This window comes from Pristiophorus japonicus, chromosome 20 (assembly GCF_044704955.1).
Source record: "Pristiophorus japonicus isolate sPriJap1 chromosome 20, sPriJap1.hap1, whole genome shotgun sequence".
In the NCBI taxonomy this organism is placed as follows: Eukaryota; Metazoa; Chordata; class Chondrichthyes; family Pristiophoridae; genus Pristiophorus; species Pristiophorus japonicus.
In genome coordinates this window covers 73,245,102-73,255,079 of record NC_091996.1, presented here as the reverse complement: position 1 = coordinate 73,255,079, position 9,978 = coordinate 73,245,102, and the positions used below count along the sequence as shown (strand labels likewise).

Sequence of the window (9,978 nt, the reverse complement as noted above, 5' to 3'; positions counted from 1 at the left end):
TGAGAGCCCCGAAGCCAATGCCAGGGTAAAGGACATCTCGAAACGACTGTAAAATAATCTGGAAAGGAAGGGGGAGGCTCCAGCTAATGTGCTCCATGTCAGAACCAATGACATAGGAATGGTTAGGGAAGAGGTCCTGCGAAGGGAGTTTCAGGAGTTAGGAGCTAACTCCTAGGTTAGGACCTCACGGATAATAATCTCAGCATTATTGCTCGAGCCACGTGCAAATTGGGATTGGGACAAACAGATTAGGAAAGTCAACACATGGTTAAAGGAGTGGTGTGGGAAAGAAGGGTTCCATTTCATTAGACACTGGCACCAGTACTGGAACAGGAGGGAGCTGTACCACTGGGACCCAAACCGGGCTCGGAACAACGTCCTATCGGAAAGGATAACTCAGGCTGTAAATAAGACCAATAACATCGGGGGAGACAACTGCTAGAAATGAAAGAAACCTTACAAAAGAATCAGGAAAAGAGAGTAAAGAACAAACTATAGGAATAAGGATAACACGAATGACCAGAAATCAGATGAAGTCAAAGAGCATAAAGGTAAACTAACTACTAAATACAAAGAGAGGAATAATAAATAAAACAATTTAAACTGTTGTACAGCAATGCACGAGGTGTTCAAAACAAAATGGATGAAGTGAAGGCAATAATTTGTAGAGAGAATCCGGATATAGGATGACTGAAACATGGCTACATGGAGAAGAGGATTGGCAACTAAATAATGCCGGATATTGCTCATTTAGGAAGGAAAGGGAAGGAAGGAGGGGAGGTGGAGTAGCTGTACTTGTGAAAGATAGCATAATGGTGTTAGAAATAAAGGATGTAACCAGCAGTAAGGTAGTTACAGATTGGGTTAAAAGATAAGAAGGGATCCATCACCCTAATAGGGGTATACTATAGACCACCAAATAGTGGAAGGGAATTGGAGGAAGAAATATTTAAGCAAATCTATGAGTGAGTAGCAGGCATAGAATAATAATCATGGGAGATTTTAACCCCCAAATAAACTGGCCACCATTTAAAACACATTCAGATTTTTTATTTTTCTGACCAAAGTGGATAACTTCACACTTCCCCACTCACTTAACCTGTCTGTATCCCTTTTTGCAGGCTCTTTTGTATTCCTCACAGCATACCCCCCCCCCCCCACCTAACATTGTATCGTCAACAAACGTGTATACATTACACTTGCTCCCATCATCCAAGTCATTGATATGGATTGTAATATGTTGAGGCACAAGCACTGGTCCTTGTGGTACCTCACTAGTTACTGCCTGCCAACCCGAAAATGACTTGTTTATTCCTGCTCTCTGTTTTCTGTTTGTTAACTAATCCTCAATCCATTACCCCCAAACCCGTGAGCTTGAATTTTGTGTAATAACCTCTTGTGTGGCACCTTATTGAAGTCTTTTTGAAAATCCAAATACTCTACATCCACTGGTTCCCCCTTATCTACCCTGCTAGTTACAATCTCGAAAAGCTCTTAGATTTGTCAAACATGATTTCCCTTTCCTAAATCCATGTTGACTCTGCCCAATCATATTATCATTTTCCAAGTGCCCTGTTACCACATCCCTAACAACAGATTTTAACATTTCCGCCTGTATTAATGATTTGGACTTTGGAATAACTCAATTTTCAGATGATACCAAACTAGAGGGTACAGCTAACACAGAGAAAGAATGCAACATAATACAAGAAGATATTAAAAAGTTGCAGACTGGGCAGTTAAGTGGCAAATGAACTATAACATAGATAAATATGAGGTGATGCACTTTGGTTGGAAAAACAGAAACATCACCTGCAGCTTAGAAAATAAGAAACTGAAAAGGATAAAAGATCAAAGGGATCTGGGGATACAGGTGAACAAATCATTTGAAAGCTGCATCGCAGGTCAGCAAAGCAATTAAAAATGTTAAAGCATTGGGATTTATTTCTAGGTGTATAGAATTCAAAAGCAGTGAGGTTATGTTAAACTTGTATAGGACCTGGTCAAGCTACAGGTACAGCCGGGTTAGATACAGAGTAAAGCTCCCTCTACACTGTCTCATCAAACATTCCCATGACAGGTACAGCACAGGTTAGATACAGAGTAAAGCTCCCTCTACACTGTCCCATCAAAAACACCCAGGACAAGTATAGCATGGGTTAGATACAGCATGGGTTAGGTAGAGAGTAAAGCTCCCTCTACACTGTCTCATCAAACATTCCCAGGACAGGTACAGTACGGGTTAGGTACAGAGTAAAGCTCCCTCTACACTGTCCCATCAAACACTCCCAGGACAGGTACAGCAAAGGTTAGACACAGAGTAAATCTCCCTCTACATGGTGCCTCTTCTGCCCTGAAGGTGCTGACTCTGGCTGGGTTCAGTTCTACACTCACTGGTTCCTCTCCCAATGCTGAATATTCATTGTTTAGGATTCGGGCCTGGGGCTGTACTCGGTGTTGGTAAAGACCATGTCCTCCCTGGATGCCAGGGCCAGGAGAAAGGTAAAACGGATATGGGGCAAAGGCGGTTATATGGAGTTAGCTCACAGATTAGCCATGACCTCATAAATGGTGGAACAGACTCGTGGGGCTAAATGGTCTCCTCCTGTTCCTATAACTGACAGAATGAACATGGTTCAATCCTGGATCTGATTAACAGCAGAATCCAAACCCTGCAGTCACTTGTGAACTCGCTGGTCTTTCATCAGGGTGAATAATTAAGTGAATCCCTTTCCACACACGGAGCAGGTGAACAGTCTCTCCCCGATATGACTGCGTCAATGAGTTTCCAGCTCAGATGGGTAATTGAATCCCTTCCCACAGTCCCCACATTTCCATGGTTTCTCCATGGTGTGGGTGTCCTTGTGTCTCTCCAGATTGGACGATCAGTTGAAGCCTCGCCCACACACACAACACGTGTACGGTTTCTCCCCGCTGTGAATGGTGCGTTGTTTTTTCAGGCTGTGTAAGCTCTTTGCACATCATCATCATATCATAGGCAGTCCCTCGGACTCGAGGAAGACATGCTTCCACTCCTGAAATGAGTTCTTTGGTGGCTGAAAATTCCAATACGAGAGTCACAGATTTTGTCACAGGTGGGACAGATAGTCGTTGAGGAAAGGGGTGAGTGGGATTGGTTTGTCGCATGCTCTGTCTGCTGTCTGCGCTTGATTTCTGCATGCTCTCGCCATTGAGACTTGAGTTGCTCAGCCCCCTCTCTGATGCACTTCCTCCACTTAGGGTGGTCTTGGGCCAGGGACTCCCTGGTGCCAGTGAGGATGCTTCACTTTGTCAGGGAGGCTTTGAGGGTGTCCATGTAGCATTTCCGCTGCCCACCTTTGGCTCGTTTGCCATGAAGGAGCTCCGAGTAGAGCACTTGCTTTGGGAGTCTCGTGTCTGGCATGTGGCCTGCCCAGCGGAGCTGATCGAGTGTGGTCAGTGTTTCAATGCTGGGGATGCTAGCCTGAATGAGGACGCTGATGTTGGTGCGCCTGGTAAATTTATTCTCCGAGGTAAATTTATTCCAACAATCTCAATAACGAGTGTTCCTTTTACCCAGGTGTTTACCGAGGAAGGCGGCTTCGACAAAGCTACGGTCAACGAGGAGGTTGCTGGGATACTGGGTCAGATAACAGTAGATATAGAGGAGTTACGAGAAAGGTGGGATTACTTAAAGTGGATAAGTCACAGGGTCCAAATCGGAAGCATACTAGGTTACCGAGGTAAGTAAGGGTAGAAACAGCAGAGGTGCTGGCCACAATTTTCCAATCCTCCTTAAATACAGGGCTGATGCCAGAGGACTGGGGGACTGCAAATGTTACACAGTTGTTCAAAAAAGGGAGAAAGATAAACCTGGCAATTACAGGGCAGTCAATTTAACGTCGGTGGTGGGGAAGCTTTTAGAAACAATAATCCAGGAGAAAGGTAACAGCCACTTGGACAAGATGAACTAATGAAGGAGAGCCAGCATGGATTTGTTAAAGGCAAATCGTGTTTGACTAACTGGATTGAGTTTTTTGATGCGGTAACAGAGGGAGTGGATGAGGGCAATGCAGTTTATGTTGTGTATATGGACTTTCAAAGTGCATTTGATAAAGTACCACATAATATCTTGTTAGCAACATTGAAGCCCATGGGATAAAAGGGGCAGTGGCAGCATGGATACAAAAGTGGCCAAGGGATAGAAATCAAAGTTGTGGTGAATAGCTATTGTCGGACTGGAGGGAGGTATACAGTGGTGTTCCTCAGGGTTCAGTACTAGGACCACTGCTGTTTGATACACATTAATGACTTGGACTTGGGGGTACAGGGCACAATTTTGAAATTTACAGATGACGCGAAACTTGGAAGTGTAGTAAACATTGAGGAAGATAGTAATAGATTTCAAGGAGGACAAAGACATTCAAGGTGGAATGGGCAGACACATGGCAGATGAAATTCAACACAGTGAAGTATGAGGTGATACATTTTGGTAGATGAATAAGGAGAGACCATACAAACTAAATGGTTGTAAGGATTTTAAGGAGGTGCAAGAACAGAGAGACCTGGGGATGTTTGTACACAATTATTTGAAGGTGACAGAACAAGTTAACAAAACAGTTAATAAAGTACTTGGGAGCCTGGGCTTTATAAATAGAGGCATTGAGTACAAAAGCCAGGAGATTCTGCTAAATCTATATAAAACTAGTTCGGCCTCAGCTGGAATATTGTGTCCAATTCTGGAAGGATGTGAAGGCTTTGGAGAGGGTACAGGAGAGATTTACTAGAATGGTTTCTTGGGATGAGGGATTACAGTTACATGGGGAGACTGGAGAAGCTTAAGAGGAGATTTGACAGATGTGTTCAAAATCATGATCGGTTCTGACAGTAAATAAGGAGAAATTGTTTTGAGTGGTAGAAGGGTCGGTAACTAGAGAAACAGATTAACGAATCAGAGGCGACTTGAGGAAACACAGTGAGTTGTTGTGACCTGGAATGCACTGCCTGAAATTGTGGTGGAAGCAGATTGAAGAGTAACATCCGAAAGAGAATTGGATAAATACTGGAAGGGAAAACATTTACAGGGCTATGGGGAAAGAGCAGGGCAGTGGATTAAATGGATCACTCTTTCAAACCCCTGGGACAAGCACGATGGGCACATGGTCTCCTCCTGTACTGTATCATTTTATGAAATGGTGACTGGTCAGGGAGCGTCTGTAAATGTACCGTTCTAGTAAATCTCTTCTGCTCCCTCCGGCCTCGACATCCTTGCTAAAATGTGGTGCCCAGAATTGTACACAATACTCCAGCTGAGGCCAAACAACTGTTTTATAAAGGTTTAGCATTATATCCTTGCTTTTGCACTCTATTCCTTTATTAATAAAGCCAAGGGTCCCATTGCTCTTTTAACAGCCTTCCCACCTTGTCCTGCCACCTTCAAAGATTTGTGTACATGCATCCCCAGGTCTCTCTGTTCCTACATCCCCAATAAAATGGTCCCACCTACCCCATATTGCTTCTCATTCTCCCGTACACTATTCACCACCACTTTCTGCTTTCTGTCCCTTAGCCAGTCTCATTGCACTCAATCTGTGCTATACCTTTTCCAAGGCCAACATATTTTCCCTGAGGTTCGTTGCCCAGTTCACCAGATGGGGTCTGGCCAAGGCTCTGTACAACTGGAGCATCACTTCTGTATTCCAACCCCTCGAGATAAAGGCCAACAATCCATTAGCCGCCTTGATTATTGTCAGGATGTAGAAGGTATTTACAATGGATTCGAGGGGCCCTTACATTTGTGATCTTTCTTTATTCCATCCACTCGAGGAGTTAGATAACAGACTTTCTCCTATGAATACAGAGCTGGATTATTGGGCCGGCATGTGTTTACTTGTTTGTCTTTTGTTTAATTTGCTGAGTGGATTTAAATTTAAAACCAGGTTTGCAGGCGAGATGCTCTATTCACACATCAAAGGTGAGAGAGATGCTGCCGGATGCATGCTAAGCCCAGTCGCTGAAAGTGATTAACAGACTGGGTTTTGTGTTTAGTGATCCCGGGCATGTTTCCAACACCTTCCCTGGATACCAAGGCTAGGAGAGGCACACTGGGAGGTACGGGGAACTGGCACTTGTCCATGTGAGTAACCCAAGATCTGAGAACTGAAACAATCTAGAGTTAGAAAGGAGCAAAAGCACAAATGATCAGTAACTAGGACATCAATCAGTCCCTTACCTTGAAGAAATCAAGTAGTTGACATGCTGTGTTTGAAACAAAGCTGATTTATTTAACATATATCCGGAATATTAAACTCCAGCCCCATTATAGATGTTATTAACATCAGCAGAAACAAACCTCAACTGCCAGACAGAACATGTGCTGCTGAAATCCCCATCCATGCCCTTGTTACCTCGAGATCTGACTATTCCAATGCTTTCCTGGCCCACCTCCCACACTGCACCCTCCCTAAACTGGAGCTCATCCAAAACTCTGCTGCTCGTATCCTAACTAGTACCAGGTCCCGTTCACCCCTCACCCCTGTGCTCGCTGCCCGTATCCTAATTGTACCAAGTTACGCTCACCCATCATCCCTGTGCTCGCTGACCGTATCCTAACTAGTACCAGGTCCCGCTCACCCATCACCCCTGTGCTCGCTGACCGTATCCTAACTAGTACCAGGTCCCGTTCACCCCTCACCCCTGTGCTCGCTGACCGTATCCTAACTAGTACCAGGTCCCGTTCACCCCTCACCCCTGTGCTCGCTGACCGTATCCTAACTAGTACCAGGTCCCGCTCACCCATCACCCCTGTGCTCGCTGACCGTATCCTAACTAGTACCAGGTCCCGTTCACCCCTCACCCCTGTGCTCGCTGCCCATATCCTAACTAGTACCAGGTCCCGTTCACCCCTCACCCCTGTGCTCGCTGCCCATATCCTAACTAGTACCAGGTCCCGTTCACCCATCACCCCTGTGCTCGGTGACCGTATCCTAACGAGTACCAGTTCCCGTTCACCCATCACCCCTGTGCTCACTGACCGTATCCTAACTAGTACCAGGTCCCGCTCACCCATCACCACTGTGCTCGCTGCCCATATCCTAACTAGTACCAGGTCCCGCTCACCCATCACCCCTGTGCTCGCTGCCCATATCCTAACTAGTACCAGGTCCCGTTCACCCATCACCCCTGTGCTCGGTGACCGTATCCTAACTAGTACCAGGTCCCGTTCACCCATCACCCCTGTGCTCGCTGACCTACATTGGCTCCTGGTCCATCAGTTCTAAAATTCTCATCTTTGTTTTCAAGTCCCTCCATGGCCTCACCCCTCGTTATCTCTGTAACCTCCTCCAGCCCCATAACCTTCTGAGATATCTATGCTCCTCCAATTCTAGCCTCTTGTGCATCCCTGATTTTAATCTCTCCACTACTGGCGCTGGAATTCCTTCCCTAATTCTCTCTGACTCTCTTTCCTCCTTTAAGACGCTCTTTTAAACCTGCCTCTTTGACCAAGCCTGTCCTAATAACACCTTATGCGACTCGGTGTCAAATTCTGTTATATAACGCTCCTGTGCAGTGTCTTAGGCCATTATCCAATGTTAAAGGCATTATATAAATGCAAGTTGTTGTTGTTGGATGTGATTAACAGCGAAATCCAACCCCTGAAATCATGTGTGAAGCCGCTGGTGTTTCCGCAGGTTGGATGAATGAGTGAATTCCTTCCCACACACGGAGTAGGTGAGCGGCCTCTCTCCTGTATGAGCTTGCTGGTGTATTAGAAATAGGGATAATGTAGTGAATCTCTTCTCACACTCCTAGCATGTGAATGGCTTCTCCCCGGTATGAATGCATTGGTGTGTCACCAGTTCCTGTTTGCTTTTAAAGCCCTTCTCACAATCAGAACATTTAAATGGTCTGTTATCAGTGCAAACACGTTGGTGTGTCAGAAGGTTGGATGAAGTAGTGAATTCCTTCCTATACGTTGAGCAAATGAATGGCCTCTCCCCAGTGTGAAATCGCTCGTGTATGAGAAGGTTGGCTGACCAACTGAATCCCTTCCCACACACGGGGCAGGTGAATGGTCTCTCTCCAGTATGAACTCGTTAGTGTCCCAACAAACTAAATGTCATTAATCCCTTCCCACACACTGAGCAGGTAAATGGCTTCTCCCTGCTGTGAACTCACTGGTGTTTCAGTAGAGTGGAGGCTAGACTAAATCCCTTCCCACACACGGAGTAGGTAAACGGCCTCTCCCCAGTGTGACTGCATCGATGAGATTCCAGTTCTGATGGGGAACCGACTCCCTTCCCACAGTCCCCACATTTATACCGTTTCTCCCTGTTGTGGGTGTCCTTGTGTCTTAACAGGTTGGACGATCAGTTGAAGCCTCGTCGACACACACAACACGTGTACGGTTTCTCCCCGCTGTGAATGGTGCGATGTTTTTTCAGGCTGTCTAACTGGTTATAGCTCTTTCCACAGTCAGTGCACTGGAACACACAGGTGTGTGTGTCTCGGTGCTTTTCCAGCCTCAATGATGAATGAAACCTTTTGCCACAGACAAGCATTTCTCCTTTCATAATCAGAGGCCGATCATATACGAATTAGGTGATCCTCCCCTTCTAATAACCTGTGAAAGGAATTTACAAAAGTTATCACTGCAAATACAAGATATTCAGAACAGACAATTGTAGTTTCTATGGAACATTCTTTCCCCTTTTGTTCTCCAAAGCCGTAAATCTCCCATCTGACACGCTCCTCCCATTCTCTGCTCATTGCGAGAGATTCATCGCCGAGTCTCCTACTATTTATTTTCTCCTCTCCAGATTTTCTCTCTACCTCTCCTTAAAGTGCTGACTCTGACTGTAGGTCAGTGCCACTCGTTGACTCAAAATATAGCAGTTTCTGATACCAAATAACCCAGCTCACAACAAATGATCTTTAATGGCTTTATTAGCAGCTTTGAGCGGATAGCGACATCGTTGCCCAGATGTGGAGAACAGAAAGTCCAGTGGTTAGTTCTGAGCTCCCTTCTCCCCAGGTCTGTTCCAACAAGCTGCGGCTTTCTGAGTTACAGTTATACTTACTCACTCACTCAGCAAGTGATGGGGTCTCACTGAACTATGACACAATTAATGTCTGTTCTCACTATCACATAGACCGTACCTTGCAGACCAGCGACCGACACCTCCCCCTTCTCCACAATAGACCAGGAGATTTTACAGTCCACAACCCAAGCTCACACTGAGAGAAACATCTGGTAATTGCCACTAAAATGAAAAGCAGAGCCAGTACAACGGTTCATTGGTCTCTTGTGGACTAATTGATAGATCGTTTGTCATAATTAGCCAACAACTTCATTGTCACATAGTGCGGATGGTGGAAGATGGACCTGGGTCTATTTTCTTTTGCAATTCATGTTCGCAGACTCTCATCCTCACTTCCCCAGATTCAGATCTTCGAGCTGCTCCTACAAAGATTAACCGAAAATCATTCAGATTCGGACCGGATCGTCGGGAATGGATAATGTTCATCGTATTTCGCCTTCACTGAGCGGTTCCCATTGACAGACGCTCCCAGACCGCTCCCCATTTACAGACGCTCCCTGACTGTCGGGCTGTCCCGGAGTTTGGGCCGTAACCTGGCGCCAGTTGTGGGGAGGCGGATCATGTGGAGTTTGCTCCGATTGGTTGGAGGACCAACCGCCCGCTCGGTCCTCCAGTCCCGCCCCCGCTCTTCCTATTGGTCAGGAGCTGCCGTCACTCCGCCGGGCAGCGTGAGCTGAGCATGCGCGGCCAGTGGGCGGCGACAGCGGGTGAGAGATAGGCGGAGGGCCCAGGCCCAGGCCCCACAACAACCTCTGCATTATCTGCTTCACACACACCCGCTGTGGGTCTCAGGTCCCGAACAACAACCTCCGGTTCCGGCCTTTGCCCCAAGTGGGGCCCCCGGGGGAGGGGCGGCTGCGGGGCTTTCTCCCGGTGACAGGCCGGCATCTTGCTGGGG

The 9,978-nt window shown here is 46.4% G+C and overlaps 1 pseudogene; it reads right to left on the bottom strand.

Annotated features, from left to right (window-relative positions):
- Positions 1-6,866: 6,866 nt before the first annotated feature.
- LOC139232574 (zinc finger protein 16-like) lies at positions 6,867-9,620 on the bottom strand (annotated as a pseudogene).
- Between the last annotated feature and the right edge of the window lie 358 nt (positions 9,621-9,978).